Source organism: Engystomops pustulosus, chromosome 11 (genome assembly GCF_040894005.1).
Source record: "Engystomops pustulosus chromosome 11, aEngPut4.maternal, whole genome shotgun sequence".
Lineage (NCBI taxonomy): Eukaryota > Metazoa > Chordata > Amphibia > Anura > Leptodactylidae > Engystomops > Engystomops pustulosus.
Window position 1 is genome coordinate 15,437,949 of NC_092421.1, and position 13,818 is coordinate 15,451,766.

The following is a 13,818-nucleotide window of genomic DNA, read 5'->3' on the forward strand; positions in this document are numbered from 1 at the left end:
CACAAAATGGATTAAGATGGATTAGGCTTTAAATTGGGTGAATGTTCCTAGTCTTTGACCCCACTAGTGACCCCACTTGTGACCCGACTAACCCCCCTTAGAGTAGGGGTTCTTAATTCAATGTGCAACATCCCTCACCGGGGCCTAGCCTTCCCCTGGGGCCTGGAGGCAGCCGGGGCCTAGAATACCGGAGTGGCTGGCGATTGTGGCCTAGGCACGCTGATGTCACGGTGCTTGGTAAGGGGACAGGAGGGCTGACCTACAGCCTGGCAGGTCTCCAGCAGGTGTGCAAAATATATGGAGGGAGAGGATGATGTACTGGTTCTCCCTGGGGCAACCCCTTAGTGTCTGTAAGATATGTCCCTGGGTAATGGATGGGGAGCCCGTGGTGGTGACAGCCAGATCAAGGGATCAGAAGGAGGCAACGTTGTGCAAAATAACTCACGGTTCTTTATTGGAACTGCAGGCAACGGTCTTGTTACAGATTCTGGATTACTGGAGTGGTCATGGAGAGTGGTCCTCAGGAATGATGCTTCAGCCTTGTAGTAGATGCAGGCTGGGATGTAGCTGTGTCCAATCTGTGGATGCTGCAGCTATGAGTCCTGGTATTCACTTCTGTGTGCAGCACTAATGGTGTGCTACACACTGCTTCTCTCCTCTATGACAGGGCGTGCTCTATAGTGAGAGCTGAGGCCTAGGAGGCCTGTGATAAGGAAATGACTGACTTCTCACTCTCTGGAACTGACCTAGCCCCTCCCTGTCCAGGGGGTTTTGTTAAACCCTGGTCAGGTGGTGGCTCACTCTCCAATCACACTCCAGTGTACAGGTTGGAATACAATTGGATAATAACTTTCAGATACCTTGCCTGTCCAGGCAGTATCTACCGCTGCTAATACCTAATATCCAGTGATAGAACCTTCTAGAGCAGTGATGGTGAACCTTTAAGAGACCGAGTGCCCAAACTGCAAACCAAAGCCGACGTTTCTATCACAAGGTGCCAACACAGCAATTTAGCCCCATAGTGCCACAATACCACTATACAAGAGACAAATAACACTTTGACATAATGAAGCCACCATTACAACCACATAAATAGCAGAATTCTGGTTATAAAGACCACTATAGAAAGGCCAACATTACCAATAATAACACTATACTAGAAGCTAATATAGTGATGAATACTGTATTACTGCCTGCGGCTGTAGCTCCATGTATGGCTGTGTACTGCGGCTGTAGCTCCATGTATGGCTGTGTACTGCGGCTGTAGCTCCATGTATGGCTGTGTACTGCGGCTGTAGCTTCATGTATGGCTGTGTACTGTGGCTGTAGCTCCGTGTATGGCTGTGTACTGCGGCTGTAGCTCCGTGTATGGCTGTGTGCTGCGGCTGTAGCTCCGTGTATGGCTGTGTACTGCGGCTGTAGCTCCGTGTATGGCTGTGTACTGCGGCTGTAGCTCCGTGTATGGCCGTGTACTGCGGCTGTAGCTCCATGTATGGCTGTGTACTGCGGCTGTAGCTCCATGTATGGCTGTGTACTGCGGCTGTAGCTCCGTGTATGGCTGTGTACTGCTGCTGTAGCTCCATGTATGGCTGTGTACTGCGGCTGTTGCTCCATGTATGGCTGTGTACTGCGGCTTTAGCTCCATGTATGGCTGTGTACTGCGGCTGTAGCTCCATGTATGGCTGTGTACTGCGGCTGTAGCTCTGTGTATGGCTGTTTACTGTGGCTGTAGCTCCGTGTATGCCTGTGTACTGCGGCTGTAGCTCCATGTATCGCTGTGTACTGTGGCTGTAGCTCCATGTATGGCTGTGTACTGTGGCTGTAGCCCCATTTATGGCTGTGTACTGCGGCTGTAGCTCCATGTATCGCTGTGTACTGTGGCTGTAGCTCCATGTATTGCTGTGCACTGTGGCTGTAGCCCCATGTATGGCTGTGTACTGTGGCTGTCGCTCCATGAATGGCTGTGTACTGCGGCTGTAGCTCCATGTATGGCTGTGTACTGCGGCTGTAGCTCCATGTATGGCTGTGTACTGTGGCTGTAGCTCCATGTATGGCTGTGTACTGTGGCTGTAGATCCATGTATGGCTGTGTACTGGGGCTGTAGCTCCATGTATGGCTGTGTACTTCAGCTGTAGCTCCGTGTATGGCTGTGTACTGCTGCTGTAGATCCATGTATGGCTGTGTACTTCAGCTGTAGCTCCGTGTATGGCTGTGTACTGCGGCTGTAGCTCCGTGTATGGCTGTGTACTGCGGCTGTAGCTCTGTGTATGGCTGTGTACTGCGGCTGTAGCTCCGTGTATGGCTGTGTACTGCGGCTGTAGCTCTGTGTATGGCTGTGTACTGCGGCTGAAGCTCCGTGTATGGCTGTGTACTGTTGCTGTAGCTCCATGTATGGCTGTGTACTGCAGCTGTAGCTCTGTGTATGGCTGTGTACTGTGGCTGTAGCTCCGTGTATGGCTGTGTACTGCGGCTGTAGCTCCGTGTATGCCTGTGTACTGCAGCTGTAGCTCCGTTTATGCCTGTGTACTGCGGCTGTAGCTCCGTGTATGGCTGTGTACTGCGGCTGTAGCTCCGTGTATGGCTGTGTACTGTGGCTGTAGCTCCGTGTATGCCTGTGTACTGTGGCTGTAGCTCCGTGTATGGCTGTGTACTGCGGCTGTAGCTCCGTGTATGCCTGTGTACTGCGGCTGTAGCTCCATGTATGGCTGTGTACTGCGGCTATAGCTCCGTGTATGGCTGTGTACTGCGGCTGTAGCTCCATGTATGGTTGTGTACTGCTGCTGTAGATCCATGTATGGCTGTGTACTGCGGCTGTAGCTCCATGTATAGCTGTGTACTTCAGCTGTAGCTCCATGTATGGCTGTGTACTGCGGCTGTAGCTCCATGTATGGCTGTGTACTGCTGCTGTAGATCCATGTATGGCTGTGTACTGCGGCTGTAGCTCCATGTATGGCTGTGTACTTCAGCTGTAGCTCCGTGTATGGCTGTGTACTGCGACTGTAGCTCCATGTATGGCTGTGTACTGCGGCTGTAGCTCTGTGTATGGCTGTGTACTGCGGCTGTAGCTCTGTGTGTGGCTGTGTACTGTGGCTGTAGCTCCGTGTATGCCTGTGTACTGCGGCTGTAGCTCCGTGTATGCCTGTGTACTGCGGCTGTAGCTCCGTGTATGCCTGTGTACTGCGGCTGTAGCTCCGTGTATGGCTGTGTACTGCGGCTGTAGCTCCGTGTATGGCTGTGTACTGCGGCTGTAGCTCCGTGTATGGCTGTGTACTGCAGCTGTCACTCTTTAAGTAAAAGTTTTATTTTCTCTGAAAATAACATACACAACACAGGAGAAATGCTGCAGCATTGTGAGTTTAGGGGTAAAACCCAGTCCCTCCAGTATCCAGTATAGAGACAGGGCCTCACCCTCACTCCACTATCGAGAAGGGGGCCCCCCACCTCAGTACAGACACAGGGCCTCACCCCCCACCCCAGGATAGAAATATGGCCTCACCCCCCACCCCAGGATAGAAATAGGGCCTCACCCCCCACCCCAGGATAGAAATAGGGCCTCATCCCCCACCCCAGGATAGAAATAGGGCCCCACCCTAGGAAAGAAATAGGGCCTCACCCCCCACCCCAATATAGACAGACACACACACACAGAGGGCCTTACCAAGTGCAGCAGCCGAAACGCGCCATCTCAAGTGCCAGCAAGGATGCGGTGATGTCACCACCGGAGCACAGGAGCCAGGCAGCAGGCATCGGGCGCCGGGACCCCGTGACCTTGCAGGCAATGGGACGTTGGGGCCGCGCAGACGTCGGCGCGCCGTGAACAAGCAGGAATGCCGGGGCCGCGCAGGAAGCGGAGCGCCGGGCTGCGCAGGCATCACAACACCGGAGACGAGCAGGCAGCGGAGTGCAACAGGGCCGCGCAGGTATCGGAGCGCAGAGACCCAGCAGGCGTCGGAGCCCACTTTCATGAGACTGGGGAGATGGTACGCGTGCCTGTTCGCCACCACTGTTCTAGAGGGTTCATGACTCCCTCAGACAGTTCCTAACATGGAGAGGGCGCTGTTCGCAACTACTCCCTTGCCATGGCAGGGGTGTTGCAAATGTTTTTGATTGAAAATCAGGATGAGATGCTAATAGAGAATTAAGAGGTCCAAATTCCTGTAAATGTATGTTTTGGGATTAGAAAATATGCAGAAAGCCTTAGGGATTAGTAACTTGTTCTTGATATTTTTTGCAAGTAGGCTCAGTACATTATTGATACCCTGTCTTCTGGCAGAACGTTATGTTTTTTTCACATTTGAATCCATTGAAAACATAGTCCGACAAAATGTCCTCTTATCCCACATAATTCCGATTGAATTATGTCATTAAACATCATGTTGCTGCAGCTGCAGATTTCACCCTAAAATGTACAAAGGTCCAAATCCGGAATAACTACCATTTCTTTCCAGTCATGTTTGGGAAGCAGGACACCTAAATTATGGTCTATGGGTGAATTATGTAGTGATCAAAGGCGAGTGACAGAGGTCATACTGCTTCCAGCTCTCTTTCCTTATGACATGTGAGATAATTGTACTATACTGTACTGCTGTGTGTGTTAGTTTTTTAGATGCAGAGATCAGATTTAGTTTCATATTTATTGTTGTTTATATAGCACCAACATATTCCACAGCATTGTATGCAGATTGTAATCACTCATGGGGCTCATCATCATCCGATTTTCCCATCCATCTCACACAATGGGGCACATTTTGAGGTCTGTGTGAAATTTTGGTCGCTTTTTATTCCATTTTTTTTATGTGATGTAAAATGCTGAAAAGTCACATTTGGGCGCTAATTTCCGTTGTGTGGTTCACCGCCGGCAATAGATTTCATGTCCACAATATGCACGCTAGGGAAATGGGGGGGCGTGGCCGTAAAAAAAACAGTTGGATTTGGAAAAACCGCCGCATTTTTTAAAAACAAGTGTCGCTTGACACGCGCTTACCTGCACCCAACGAAGGACGGTGAACTTCAGTGCACCAACGACACCTAGTGGACATCGGGGGAACTACCTTAGTGAATCCCTGCCGGACCCAAATCTTCCGCAGAGAACGCGCCGCTGGATCGCGAATGGACCGGGTAAGTAAATCTGCCCCATTGTCTTATAGCGGCACTGGTACAATTGAGTGGGCCCCTCCAGCACCTCGGGGCCCCGGCACTTACCCGGGTTGGCCGGGTGCTGGCGCCAGAGCATAGGGACCGCCGCTGGACCGAGGACAGTGACAGAATCTGCCGCTGGCGTGGAGGGGCACGAGAAGGCACACGGGTCACTCATGTTTGCCCATTGCCCATTGTGTTCTTGGATTAAATATTCCTAATTCAGCTGTAGTTTTTGTACAGATACAGCCTATGCGTGTTCATCCGTGGTGTGTGGTATAGGAGCTCCGCCCCATGGCAATAAATGGATTGAGGATGCAATGCCGCAAACACCCAATGAACACATGTAGCGCTGTTTTAATTTTTCGCTATTTTCTTTTAGTACTGGACAATCCATACAAGTAAAGCCAATTGGCTACAGAAATATTTGCCGTGATTTTTTTTAAATTAGAATTACTCAGAATTTTTTGCTTTAGTTCTAAGGTTACTTTTTTAAATTGAATTGTCAACTTGCCATAGAGAACCTGACATGTATGGTAAATATTGTCCATCTGGGGCTTATTACATGGAGGGCCATGTTTTTCTCATCCTCCTTTCATTCATCCATTGGCTCATTTCTAAGAAATAGCACTTTGGATGACTCTACAATTGCTGCAAACTTGTCTACAGAATCCCATAAGAAAACACAGCGAGAGCTTAATATGGAGTCTTTTGGAAACACATTTATTATTATCACCTATGCTAGGAGTGTTCATAGGACGGAGAAGTCAATAAATCTGCAAAGAGTTTGTATGTTCTCTCCGTGTTTGCGTGGGTTTCCTCCGGGTCCTCCGGTTTCCTCCCACACTCCAGAACATATTGGTAGGTTGATTAGATTGTGAGCCTGATGCGACAAGCTCTCTGCAGCGCTGCGTAATCTGTGTGCGCTATATAAATAACGGACTTATTTTTGTTATTATTCATAAGGTATAAATGGTTTCAAAGAGAAAGAAAAAGATAAAAAAAAACACCAAAAAAGTAACTTTTAAAGTGTGTTAAACTTTTTAGCAAACTTTGAATCATAAGACTAGTACATGAGAATTACCACAGTCACTGGGGGAGATTTATCAGAAGTCTCTTAAAGCAGAGCTGTTCTCACACACTGGGGGTCATTTACTAAGGGCCCGATTTGCGTTTTCCCAACGTGTTACCCGAATATTTCCGATTTGCGGCGATTTTCCATGAATTGCCCAGGGATTTTGGCGCACGCAATCGGATTGTGGCGCATCGGCCCGGCATGCACGTGATGGAAATCGGGGGGAGTGGCCGAACGAAAACCAGACGGATTCGGTAAAAACCGCCACATTTAAAAAAAAAAAAAAAAGTGTCGGGGGACTCGCACTAACCTTCACTCGGTCCGGCTTGGTGAAGATCAGTGCATTCCGGGGAACTTCAGCGCAGCAGCACCACCTGGTGGACGTCGGAGGAACTACCTTAGTGAATCCCGTCCGGACCCGAATCCACCGCAGTGATCGCGCCTCTGAATCGCGAATGGACCGGGTAAGTAAATCTGCCCCACTGTTTCCAACAACAACCAATCAGAGCTCAGCTTTGATTTTCCCACAGCTGTTTATAAAATAAAAGCTGAGCTCTGATTGGTTTCCATGGGCATCTAGAACAGTTTTACCTCTGACCTGTATTGCTATAATGGCCAGGGAGGTCAGTCAGACTGATGCTTAGACTAGAGCTCCTGAAATCTAGAATTTGTAGGCTGGTGTTTTTTTGAATATTTTTGAATTCGCAACGCCCCTGTTTTTATTGTGTCTAAGTCTGAGGCTAGGTGGAAAAAGCTAAAATGGAGTATGAGACTATAACATGTTACATATTGGGGCACATTTACTTAGGGTCCGCAAGAGGCATTTCTGTCGGGTTTCCCAACTATTTCCAATTTGCGCCGCATTTAACTGGGGATTGTGTCGCACGTGGCCGTCGGACAACCCAACTGGTTTGGATTTAGCGCAGGATTTACATTTCAAATTGTGACGCAAGACAATGCACTTACATACACCGGGAAGAAGAAGGTGAACTCCGGGGACCTCCGCTGGGAAGCGACACATGCAGGATATCGGGCGCACGATCTTAGTGAATCACGCCGGACTTCATCCTCGCCAGACAACACACCTCAGGGATCGCGACAGGACCGGGTAAGTAAATGCGCCCCAGTTAGTTTTATTGTCACCTGCTGTAAAGGAATCTTCAGCACAGCTACATTACTATAAAGGAGGCCATGTTGCTTTGAAGGGGCTGTAAAGCCCAAGCCAGGATGGGTGGGTGGTCTCAGTAATGGAATTACTCTTTTCAAGTGATTCGCCATTATTTTCAGTGGTATAAAAGCCCCATTAACCATCCCTTGGTTACACGGTAACTATAGTAATTGTGTATTCGTAGAATTGTTCTTTGTGGTCTATTTTTAAGTTTCTTATACATTTTGAGTGAAGCTGAAGGATTTCACTATTAACAACCCTAATCAAGGGAAATTTAGCAACAATAATTCTAGCTGAGCACAAGCTGATCTAAGTGCACAGGGGAGCAGGTACATTTTCTAGCTCAGCCTTGAGCCAGAGTTCAAAGGGGACATCTAGGTGCAGAGCAAATAAGCCCTAGTGTACTCCCTTACATAGCCCGGCCTTAATAAGGTTGCCTGTGGGGGAAGCCTCTTTCAACCAATTGTCTTGTAGAGTATCCTCATCTGTATGTATGCTTAGCTCACAGATCCAAAAGGACCATATAATAGGAATAAGTACAGGAAGGACTAGACAACGGGCTACTCACAAGACCCCTATAACAGAAATAGTCAACAGGAAGGGCTTAGTTAGAGGCCACTCACCGGGTCCCTATATCAGAAATAGTCAGAAGGAAGGGCTAGACTGTAGGCTACTCACCAGGCCCCTGTAACATAAACATTCAGAGGTAAGGGCTAGGATACAGGCCTCTCAATGGGCCCCAGTAACAGAAACATTCAGAGGCCAGGGCTAGGCAGCAGGTTACTCACAGGGTGCCTATAGCAGAAACAGTTAGCAGGAAGCACGGTGGCTGAGAGGGTAGCACTTATGCCTTGCAGCGCTGGGGTCCTGGGTTTGTATCCCACCCAGGTCAACATCTGCAAAATGTTTGTATGTTCTCTCCGTGTTTGTGTGGGTTTCCCCCGGGTCCTCCGGTTTCCTCCCACACTCCAAAACATACTGTTAGGTTGTTTAGATTGTGAGCCCCATTGGGGACAGGGACCAATTTGTCATGCTTTGTGCAGCGCTGCGTAATCTGTGTGCGCTATATAAATAAACAATTGTTATTATTATGGAAGGGCTACACAACAGGTTGCTGATAAGGCCCCATTGGATTTGCAGAATGATCACTTGCCAGGCAGTTATGGTTTCAGATGTGTATTGCCACCTTTACAAGACTCATGTGAGGATTAATTCCAATTTTATGTAAAAAAAAAAAATCACATAATAACCAGTATCAATGGTTACTGAACTTGTAAAATGCACACGATATCCAAACAAATTTTGGCTTCACGTCTTGGGTCCCTTTGCCATAGTCTCTATCAATCCAGAATTATCAATAATTCCTCTTACTGATAAATCCTCCTAATTTTCTCAGAAGTGGATGGCTCCATAGCAAAACCACAAATTAGGGATTAGCTCAATGGCGAACTATAGAAATACCAGTCTATTCGATCATTTCTACTCGACAGATTTACTTTGAATGTGAAACGGCAGAAATGGATGAGTGAAATGAAAATTATGAAAAATTTATCATAATAAAATCGTTCATTAATGCATTGCCAAAACTAGTATTTTTGGAGTCAAATTTATAGATCACAGAGTCTGTTGTGCAAACACCTTTCAATCCAAATAATACTATGTTACATCAATATTGTAAGAGGTCACTAGTTAAAAATACACTGGAAAGCTGGAAATAGTTCCATAAAAGTACAATTGGGCTTCTATGTAATTCTGAAGGTCTCATGTCCTGCCATGAAGATAAGCAGAAGTGCAGGCCAAAAATGCCATAAGTCACTGGATGACAATGTAGAAAGGGAGCAAAAAGAGCGGAATATTCCAGGGACTTCAATGATGATTGCGGACCGTAGCTTTAGATACAATAAATCATTGGCTGAGATATTGAGGACTATAGATAGGAATTAAAAAAATTGAATGTAAAAGGCTTATTAGAAAATACTTCTCTTTACTTAAGTTTCAAAATATACTATTGATACATCTAAAGAAGTGTATTGCAGTTTTAGGCTGATGTCCACTTCATTTCAATATGACGTGTAATGTTCTGACACTCTGCCGAATACTTATTTACTAATTGTGGCGCAAGCACGTCTGTCGGCATTGGAGATCAGTCTCCGCAAAGCACAGCCCGATGTATTTAAGTGGGGCAAGGCTGTAAGTAATTAATGGGTAGACGGAACTGATCAGTCGGGCGCCCTAAAAATGCAGACATCAATGAGATGTGCGCCAAAATCTTGCATGGACTGCGCCTTAATTTTGCTGACCAATTTTTTCCCAGTCTATCGTGCGCCAAAAATTGCGCCTAAAAATGCAGACAAAATACCCATAAATGTGGAAACATTAGGCCACGCCCACTTGCGCCAAAACAAGACGGAGGAGTCAGGATAGTCGGAAACATCTGTTCTTTCTGGCACAAACTCCGCAACAGTTCCGCAACAGTTCTGCACCAAAAAAAACATTAAAATCCCGGCAATTTTTTTGGCGCAGATGCGATAATACATATGCCCCTTTGCTTTTCGGATGACCATTGTAACTTGAAACAATGGGGCTCATTTACTAAGGGTCCGCAGAAAGCACTATCGTCGAAATATCAGACGATTTCCGATGTGCGCCGCATTTAGAATGGCTTTTTGTTGCACGCGATCGGATTTTGGCGCATCGGCGCCGGCTTTCACGCGACACAAATCAGGGGGCGGGCCTTCGGATGATACGACGGATTCGGGCAACGAGCGGGATTTAGCATTCAAAATTGTGTTGTGAGACATGCACTCACATGCACCGGGAAGAAGAAGGTGAACTCTGGCGGACCTCAGCGGGGAAGCGACACATGCAGGAAATTGGACACACAATCTCAGTGAATCGCGGTAGCTCCGAATCCTTGTTGGACAACGCACCTCGGGGATCGCAACGGGACGGGTAAGTAAATGTGCCCCAAAGTGAACCCGTGTTTGGCAGGTTCCATTACACAACCCATTATTATGTATTATTATTATTATACCATTATTATTAATTTTTTTTTGCTATTATTAACAGAAGTCTAAGGGAACAGATGGTGAATGGCAGAGGATCCCCCAAATCCAGGGATGAGAAACTTGTTGCATCTTCCCAAGAAGACTCATGGCTGTACCAACTCCAAAGCTGCTTCTACTCAATACCGAGCAAAGGGCTTGAATACTTATTACCATGTGATATTTCAGTTTTTCTTGATTAATGAATAAGCAAAAATATCTACATTTTTCTTCTGTCCAGATGGGGTGCAGAGTGTACATTATTGAGCAAAAAAACTCTTTTCATCTGACCAATTGGCTGCAATGAAACAAAGAGTGAAAAATGGAAAGGGGTCTGAATACTTTCCGTACCCACTATATGTAATACAGCAGACACTGACAACCTACTGTTAATTAATTATGCACTTCATGGAGGTCTGCAGCAGAGGTGCGAGGTTTAAAGGGAAATAATATATGGACAAGTTTAAAGGGAACCTGTCACCAGGGACCTCATTTTCACTAAAGATAGGTTACAGAAACCTATGACACCTGCAATGTAAATATGCCTTTCTGCTTTAGCTAAGCAGTTGCATTACAATATATTGTGTGTTACCTTGCACCCTGACAGAATCCTCCGAGTAGTCTCAGGGGTTGGGCTTTGGTTTGGATGTATTTAAAAAAAAAACCTATGTGACTTGTCTGTGCTGCAGACTGCTCAGCTCTCAGCCCCCACCTTTGTGCTCCTGTACAGCTCCTCCCTCTCCCATTGATGTCAGCTCACCAGGCTGTGACTTCTGTGAAGGAGCAGAAGGGAGAAACTGTACAGGAGCAGGTAGGTGGGGGCTGAGAGCTGAGGAGTGAGCAGCACAGACAAGTCCATGTTGTTGTTTGAAATGCATTCAAACCAAGGCCCAACCGCTAGGACTACACAGATGATTCTGTCAGGGTGCAGGGTAAGTTATAACACACAATTATATTGTAATGCAAATGCTTAGAGAAAGCAGAAAGACATCTTTGCACTGCAGGTGTCATGGGCTTCTGCAACCTGTCTTTAGTGAAAATGAGGTCCCAGGTGACAGGTTCCCTTTAAGATTGTTATAAACCATTTCGTTATCATTGAACTGAGGTACCCTATGTAGGGGTTGTCCTGAAATACAAATTTTGTGATGTCATGTCAGCAGTGAATACTTGCTACAGGTCACAACCAGGGGCTGCAGCGGGATCATGCTGTTTACGCTGTGTCACCCCTGAGCCTCTAGCGCAGGAGAGAGGAAAGTAAAAGTTATTTCTTATGATTACACTACATGTGGCTGGTACTAAAATAATTGTGAACCTGGAAACCCCTATAAGAATTTTACAATAAAATATGCAATACAATATTGGGATAGTTTTACATTTTACTTTTATGTTTTCTTTTCCATACTATCAAATAGAAGGTGACAACCGTAACCTCTCACAAGTAGGTCATTTGATTGTCCTAACCAATCATTTTCTTTGTTTACACATAGCAATTATTGCTATGATCAGGCATTTTTTTGGTTAGGCCATAGAGAAAATCACTGTGTATATCCCCAAGCCAAGGCCAAGTTATAATAATATAGTAAAAAGCTGAATATAACAATGACTTGCATTCAGCCCTGCCTTGCTGGCTTTACCACGTGTCCATTAATGTGACAATGATTGGCACCATGTTATTACATTCCTATATCGTTAAAAATTTTAGTTTAAAATAAAATACATTAAAAATACATTAAAAAAAAAACCCAGAGTGATGTAATAGGTGTAATACATGTGCATACCAAGAGCGGCTGGTGCAAGTGTTTAACTTTTATATAGATATTTAACAGCAATTATGTGTTTTTAATACATCTTTTCCTAGCGCAACTTTCACGTTTTACGTCTGAGATTCTTATTTCGCATCATTATCTGAACGGTTTTCCATTGTAAAGTAATAATAAATAAATGACAAGCGTTGAATCGCACTTCATAAAAAGGACTTTATTGCATTCTAGCTTGCCAGAATCCGGATGATTTTTCAGCATAGAATGTAGTAAGGAAAAGGAGGAAACCCTCTGGTATTGACGTATATACAGGCAGTCCCCGGGTTACATACAAGATAGGTTCTGTAGGTTTGTTCTTAAGTTGAGTTTGTATTTAAATCGGAACCGTATACTTTATTATTGTAAATTTTTTTGGTCTCTGTGACAATTGGATTTTAAAAATGTTGGGTTGTCATAAGAACCAGGATTAACAATAAAGCTTCATTACAGACACCTGTGATAACTGTTACAGCTGATTACCGTATTTTCCGGACTATAAGGCGCACTTAAAAGCCTTGGATTTCCTTGGAAATATAGTCCGGTGCGCCCTATACGAGGGCAGCGGACCCTACTTACATAGGTCCCCGCTACCGGAGACAGCAGATATCCAGCGGGAACTGCAGACCACGCGGCACGAACAACTTCTGCCGCGTGGTCTGCAGTTCCCGCTGGAGATCTGCTGTCTCCGGTAGCGGGGACCTATGTAAGTATGCCATTCTCCACCTCCCCCTCACCTTCCCCGCGTTCCGCGTCTCTTCTCGGGGTCGCGTCCCGTCGGGTCTCCGCTCTGCCCCCGGACCTCCGCCATGCCCCCGACCCTGCGCCTTATAGTCCGATGCGCCTTATATATGGAATTATTACATATATAAGGCGCATCGGACTGTTGCGCCTTATATTCCGGTGCGCCTAATGGCCCGGAAAATACGGTATTGTAGCCTAGGACTAAAGTACAATAAATTACCAACATCCAGAGGTCCGTTTGTAACTAGGGGTCGTCTGTAAGTCAGGTGTTCTTAAGTAGGAGACCACCTGTATATACCATATATACTTGAGTATAAGCCTAGTTTTTCAGCACAAAAAAATATGCTGAAAACCCAAACCTGGCTTACACTCGAGTAAAAAAAATATAGGTTTTACTATGTTTTTGTGGTAAAATTAGGAGCCTTGGGTCGGCTTATTCGAGTATATACGGTATATATATCTTTTTATATATTTAACTATGTAATTTATCTGTGTATCATAATAGACTTTTTTCAGATAAAACATTATGGGGCTTAATTACTAAGGGTTGTGGATCGTACTTTCGCCAGACTGTTCACGGTTTTCGGGATTTGCGCAGCTTTGACAGGGGTTTGTGCTGGAATTGTGTCGCACGTGATCGGATTTTGGCGCAGCTGCGCTGGTTTCCATGCAACACAAATAGGGGGGCGTGGCCGTCGGACAATCCGCAAGATTCGGACTGAACAGGGGATTTAAGATTCAAATTGTGTCGCAAGACAATGCACTTACATACACCAGGAAGAAGAAGGTGAACTCCGGTGGACCCGAGTGGGGAAGCGACACATGGAGGATATCGGGCGCACAATCTTAGTGAAT